The sequence below is a fragment of the Kogia breviceps genome, chromosome 4 (assembly GCF_026419965.1).
Source record: "Kogia breviceps isolate mKogBre1 chromosome 4, mKogBre1 haplotype 1, whole genome shotgun sequence".
NCBI lineage: Eukaryota > Metazoa > Chordata > Mammalia > Artiodactyla > Physeteridae > Kogia > Kogia breviceps.
The window spans coordinates 32,979,966-32,987,541 of NC_081313.1; the positions used below are offsets into that span (position 1 = coordinate 32,979,966).

The 7,576-nt window shown below is 37.8% G+C and overlaps 1 pseudogene; it reads right to left on the minus strand.

The window, feature by feature from the left end:
- LOC131755657 (putative RNA-binding protein 15B) overlaps positions 1 to 6,051 on the minus strand; it is a 56,008-nt pseudogene extending 49,957 nt beyond the window's left edge.
- Positions 6,052 to 7,576: the final 1,525 nt, after the last annotated feature.

A 7,576-nucleotide genomic window follows, 5' to 3' on the forward strand; every position in this document is an offset into this window, starting at 1 on the left:
ACAACTACTGAGCCTGCGCTCTAGAGCCCGTGCTCTGCAACAAGAGAAGCCACCGCAATGAGAAGCCCACAGCATGGCAACAAAGAGTAGCTCCCGCTCACGCTCACTGCAACTAGAGAAAGCCCACGTGCAGCAATGAAGACCCAACGCAGCCAAAAATAAAATAAAAATTAATTAATTAATTTTTAAAAAATTATAAACCACATTGGAAAAGTTTTGCCTTGATAAAGTCTCACTTCAGCAATTGGAGGATTTCTACAAAAAATTAGAAAATCAGCATGTTTGAAATGATTAAAGAAAATAATAAGGGATGGAAACCATGATAAAATCATTACAAAAAATAGACTTGAAGAACATAAAGCATCTATATAAAGGCTATGCTGGCAGATCAAATACGTGCATATAATTTTACTCACTCCTGCCAAATATAGGGAAAAAATGTTTAATCCATAAAGATGAAGAGAGCAGCAGGGGAGACAACAGTGACAGAATTTTGAAAGCTAGAAAGCAGGACCAGTGTAAATGACTTAGGAGATCTGAGAAAGATGAATACAAAATTGGCAGTCAGAAAGCTGATAACCAAGTCCATTCCATCACAGAATCCTAAGAGATTCTGGAACCAGCAATAATTAGTAACTCTGGAACTATGAGTGAAGGAAAAGTGATTCAATCAAGAAATTGCAAAAAGCTATTTCAAAAACAGTTCGATTTCTATTAAGACTAGATTCCCTCTCCTTTACCTTTCTAGTCCACTCTTTGGAACAATGATCTCTGCCCCAGAAGTTTGGAGGTTTCTTCTCTGACAGGGTAAAGAAAGACTGTGTGGACAAGTATATGCCAGTTAGAGTTGAGGGCCTGTATTCAATGTGTACCAAGACCACAGTTAAGTGACCATATGAATACTTCAAGCTGAATGGCTTGGCTCCCAAAACACAGTCAGACCTTTACCACCCAGTAGGATAACAGAACAGACTTCTCCTGAGTAGCTAACCCACCCTTGAGGTAATACCTAGAGAGCCTGATCGCCCTTCAGTGATGTTCAAAGCCTCCCTCACACACTCAGATCTCCCAATAAGCTTTTAAATTCCAGGCTCTTAACCATGAATTGTCAATCAACAGAGACTAAAAGAGCCACACACAAAACAATCATTTTGGAAGAAACCAACACTATAAAGGGAGAAGAAAACTTTAGAAATGAATGAATAAATAAAACCATCATTACATTAATATCCCCAGAGAGAGAATAATATTTGGGAATCCATGTAAAAGAACAGATGCTAAAAAAAATAAAATAGACATTTAAATAACAAAAAAGAGAGCTCTGTCTTTTTTTCTATTTTTTTATTGAAGTACAGTTGATTTACAATACTAGTTTCAGGTATACAACACAGTGATTCAATATTTTTATAGATTATACTTCATTTAAAGTTATTACAAAATAATGGCTATATTTCTCTGTGCTCTATAATACATCCTTGCAGTTTATTTAATTTATACATGGTAGTGTGTCCCCTTAATCTCTTATCCCTATCCTGCCCCTCCCCTCTGCCCTCTGCCCACTGGTAACCACTGGTTTATTCTCCATATCTGAGTCTGTTTTTGTTTTGTTATATACACTCATTTGATTTATTTTTTTAGATCCCATATATAAGTGATAACATACAGTATCTGTCTTTGTCTGACTTATTTCACTAAGTGTAATATCCTCCAGGTCCATCCATGCTGTTGTAAATGGCAGAACATTCATTCTTTTTTACGACTTAGTAATATTCCTTTGTACATGTACACCAAATCTTTTTTATTGAAGTATAGTTGATTTACAATATCATGTTAACTTCAGGTATGCAGCACAGCGATTCAGTTATACATATATTCTTCTTCAGATTCTCTTCCCTTATAGGTTATTACAAAATATTGAGTATAGTTCCCTGTGCTACACAGTAGGTCCTTGTTGGTTATCTATATAGGAGTGTGTATATCTTAATCCCAAACTCCCAATATATCCCTCCCCTCCACCTCTCTTTCCCCTTTGACAACCATAAATTTTTTTTCTAGTTCTGTGAGTCTCTTTCTGTTTTAGAAATAAGTTCATTTGTATCTATTTTTTTTTAGACTCCACATATAAGTGATATCATATACTATTTGTCTTTCTCTTTCTGACTTACTTCACTTAGTATGATAATCTCTAGTTTCATCCATGTTGCTGCAAATGGCATTATTTCATTATTTTTTATGGCTGAGTAATATTCCATTACATATCTACACGCCATATTTTCTTTATCCACTTGTCATTGATGGACACTTAGATTACTTCCGTATTTTGGCTACTGTAAATAATGATGAACTATGAACACTGATGTGCATGTACCTTTTCAAATCAGTGTCTTCATTTTCTTCAGATATATACCCAGTAGTGGAATTGCTGGATCATATGGTAGTTCCATTTTTAGTTTTTTGAGGGACCCCCATACTGTTTTCCATAATGGCTGCACCAATTTAAATTTCCACCAACAGTGTACACAGGTTCCCTTTTCTCCACATCCTTGCCAAGATTTGTTATTTGTAGTCTTTTTGATGATAGCCATTCTGACAGGTATGAAGTGATTATCTCATTGTGGTTTTGACTTGCATTCCTTTTATGATTATCATTGCTGAGCTTCTTTTCATGTGCCAAGAAGAGAGCTTTTGGAAATTTTTTTAAATTACAGTGAAAATGAAACACTCAATGATATAGCTGGAAGATAAAGTTAAGGAAATCTTCCAGAAGTAGAATGAAAAGAGATGAAAACAGAGAAAAGATAAGAAAATTAGAAAATCATCCCATATGTCTAAGATCAAGGAATAGAAAATACAGAGAGAAAACATGAAAACTGAAGAAATGAAATCTTTAATGAACCATTGCAAAAAATATTGCCCCAAAATGAATGATGTAAGTTTCCAGATTGAAAGGGGCCCAAGAGTCTCACCAACATACATCACTGCAACAATTTTGAACACAGGAGACAAACAAAGAAATAAAAAGGTTCTACAAATATCTAAATTTTTAAAAATAGGTCACATATAATGTGAGTAAAGTGACCATATAATCAATCTATCATACTATCAAGGACACTTTAAAATTAGATAACTTTTATAAATTTCTTTACTGACAAGTTGGTTTATTTCATTGACAGTTCTATTCAAAAATAAAATTGCTTCTAAGAAAAGTAACATGTGTTTATTAAATTTAAAACAAATTAACTTCTTCATATCGATTTTCTGAAAATTAAATAATAAGCAGAATGATGATTTTTGGTACATATTCTTTTACATTAGCCATTTTCTTAGCCATCTCTGTCTCTAATAGTGTGTCATTTGTATTTCTATAAACAATGGTGGTTTTTTTGTTATGGTCATGTAGTTTTGTTTTCATAAAATTGACCTCATTACTCCACATTTAAGGGTTGATAAATTGGAAAATGGTGACACCTTTTGTTGATTTTTCTCTGTAGGCCATATTTTTAATTGAAAAACTACTTTCCCTACAGATGCTGAAGTACCTGGTAACTTCAGAGTAATATTAATTTTTCCCTATTGTATCATATGATTATTTCAGACCAAATATTTTCATTCAGAGCACCTACTTGGCAAATATTTTTACATAATAAAATTCATCCTCTAAATTCTCTCCATAACTGATTGAAATTTAAATGCTAGAAAATTAAAATCCTTCTCAATATATCCCATTCTGATAAAAAAATAAATTATCAAATTAACTAGGAACTCCATCAAAAGAGTCTTCCTATAAATCAAGACGATCCAAATCAAAATTATAGTTTTAAAAAATTAAAACAGCATTTGAGCTCTCATCATTTACTTTGTTCAATAGCTCACTTGGTTTTATAGACTAAAGGCCACTGCCTTGCAATCAACTAAACAATTTCAAACCAAGTTTTTGTGCTTCATTCATTGAATACCTTGATTAAAATTTTCCAACAGGCTTTAAATGAATGCAAGCACAAGTTAAAGGACTTATTTCCCCCCAAAAATCACACTATTGCAGGGAACTCAGGATGATTTCTAAATTAATACCTTAAATGCTCAACCTCTTCTGAAATGGAATTGAAGAGTGATAAGAAAAGAGACTGCTGGCATACTAATGTATTTCCTGAGCTATGTTTTCTATTCTAACATTCTACATACAAAGGCACAATCAAATATGAGGGTAGAATAAAAATTGTAGGGTCTCAAATAACTTTTCCCATGCATTCACTCTCTGAAGCTATTAGAAGATGTATCCAACAAAAAGAGAAACAGAAAGAGAGAGGATGAGAGAGAGAGAGAATGAAGAAAGAAGAAGACATCGTGTGGTAGGATGAAAAAATGCCCCTCCTCACAAAACAATATTCACTTCCTAACCCTTGGAACCTAAAAATATTACCTATTTGGGAAAAAACATTTTTGCAGATGTGATTAACAATCTTGATATCCTGGACTTCAGGATTTTATCCTGGATTACCCAGGTGAACCCCAAATACAATCATACGTATCCTTGTAAGAGGGAGGGAGATGGTAATTTGACACAGAGGAAAAGGAAATGCAGAGACACATGGAGGAGACCATTGAGTTGGGAGATTTGAAGATTTAAATATTGGACTGATATAGCCGCAAGCCAAGGAAGGCTGGCAGCCACCAGAAGCTGGAAAAGCAAGGAACAGATTCTCCCCTGGAGCCTCTACAAAGAACATGGTCCTGTCAACATCTTGACTTCAGTTCAGTGAAACTAACTCAGGGCTCTGACCTCCAGAACTGTAAGAGAATACATTTTTGTTTTAAGCTACCAAGGCTATGGTGATTTGTTGCAGCTGCCACAGGAAACTAATACTAATGGCACACAAGGAGTAGGAACAGGAAATCCAAAAAAGGAGGACTGATGAGGATCCAACGAAGAACAGAACATGATGACCTGAGAATGACAGCTGAACAAAAAATAGGTAAATGCACCAGTTTGTACTGGAACAGAAGGATTCAAGAAGCAGATACCTATTGCCATCATACTATCTTTTTAACCTGAAGGAGGATGCTTTGGTGAACTTGGCTTCATTTCTTAATTCTACTTGACTTGTCTTAACCATATTCTAATGAAGTGCCTTCTCTCCTCTGCATGCCCAGGTGTTGGGTCAGCTGGGGATAGCCATTTCATCTCTCAAAATTACTCTTTTTATCTACTGTTGAGTAGGCAAGGTAAGTAATGGTGGATTTAGAAGCAGAAATTCGAAACATTCTACTCCCTCTGATAACGTCCCTATTAAAAGTTTAGTACCTGGGTCACAGTATAGCCCTGTCAGGTGCTCTATGCTTCGTAAGATCCAACCAGGACTTGAGCCAGTTTACAGACTCGGATACCTTTGGCGAAGCAGGGGCTGGGTCCCTTTGAGGAAGGATCCTGGTACACTTCCAAAAATTTATACTGTTAATCTTTCTCCCAACTTTTCCTAAAGGGACCTATGGCCTTTTATCAGAGTGACTGTGCACTGGGAAAAGCAAATAATAAGACCTTTTGGGGACTACTAGACACTGTCTCTGAACTACACTAATTCCAGGAGGCCCAAAACATCACTGTGGTCCACTTGTCAGAGTAGGGGCTTATGAAGGGCAGGTGATCAATGGAGTTTTAGCTTAAGTCCATCTCACAGTGGACCCAGTGGGTCCCCAAACCCATCCTCTGGTTATCTGCCCAGTTCTGTAATGCATAATTAGAATAAACATACATAGCAACTGGAAAAACTCCTACATCCCGTAGAGTGAGAGCCATTCTGGTGGGAAAGGCCAAGTGCAAGCCACTAAAACTGCCTCTGCCTGGAAAGAAAGTAAACTAAAAGCAATACCACGCTCCTGAAGGGGTGTAACAATTAGCGCCACCATCAGAAAGTTGAAAGATCCAGGGGTGGTGATTCTCACCACATCTCCATTTCACTCACCTTTGTGGCCTGTGCAGATGAGAGATGGATCTTGGAGAATGACAGTAGATAACTGTAAGCCTAACAAGATGGTAACTCCAGTTTCAGTCATTGTACCAGGAGTGGTTTCATTGCTTGGGGAAATTAGCACATCCCTTGGTGCCTCTTAGGCAGCTAATAAAACGGCAAATGCTTTTTTCTCAATTTCTGCTAATAAAGACCACCAGGAGCAGTTTGCTTTCAGCTGGAAAGGCCAACGATTTACCTTCACTGCCCGACCTCAGGGGTATATCAACTTTTCAGCCCTATGTCATAACTTTGTTCAAAGAGATCTTGATTGTCTTTCCTTTCCACAAGTCTCACACTGATCATTACATTGATGACATTATGCTGATTGGACCTAGTGAGCAAGAAGTAGCAACTACTCTAGACTTATTGGTAAGAAATTTCCATGTCAGAGGGTGAGAAATAAATGTGATAAAAATTCAAGGGCCTTCTAGCTCAGTGAAATTTCTAGGGGCCAATGGTATAGTGCATGTTGAGATAACCCCTCTAAGGTGAAGGGTGAGTTGTTTCATCTGACCCTTCTTATAACAAGAGAGAGAGGCCTAGTACGTCTCTGGATTTTGGAGGCAATACATTCCTCATTTGGGTGTGCTACTCTGACCCACTTACTAAGTGACTCATAAGTTGCTAGTTTTGAGTAGGGTCCAGAACAACAGAAGGCTCTACAACAGATCCATATTGCTATGCAAGCTGCTTTGCCACTTGGACCATATGATCCAGCAAATCCAATGGTGACTGAAGTGTCATTGGCAGATAAGGATATTGGTTGGAGCCTGTGGCAGGCCTCTAACAGATGAATCTCATAACAGATCCTTAGGATTTTGGAGCAAAGCCCTGCCATCCTCTGGGATAACCACTCTCCTTTTAAGAAACAGCTCTTGGCCTGCTACTAGGGTTCAGTTGAGACTGAACACTTAACCATGGGCCAAGAAGTGACCATGTGACCTGAGCTGTCTATCACATACTAGGTATTATCTGACTCGCCAAGCCATAAAGTTGGGCGTGCACAGCAGCACTCCATCATCAAATGGAAGTGGTATATATGAGGTCAAGCCCAACAGGCCCTGGAGGCACAAGTAAATTACATGAAGTGGCCCAAATGCCATGGTCCCTACTCCTGCTGCACTACCTTGTGTCACCAGGCTGCACATACTTCCTCACTGGGAGTTCGCTACAATCATCTGACAGAGGAAAAGAAAATTTGGACCTGCTTTACAGATTAGTCTCTCCAATATGCAGGCACCACTGAAAAATGGACAGCTGCAGCACTACATCCTTTCTCTAGGACATCCTTGAGGGACAGTGGTGAAGGGAAATCCTCCCAGCAGGCAGTGTTCCTGGTCACTCATTTTGCTTAGAAGGAGAAATGGCAAGATGTGTGCTTATATACCAGTTCATGAGCTGTGGCCAGTGATCTGGCTGGATAGTCAGGGACTTGGATGGAACCTGACAGGAAAATTGATGACAAGGAAGTCTGAGAAAGAGGTCTGAAGATAAACCTCTATGAATGGGCAAAAAAGAAACTAAAGCTATCTGTGCCCCATGTTAATACTCACCAAAAGGTGACCTTA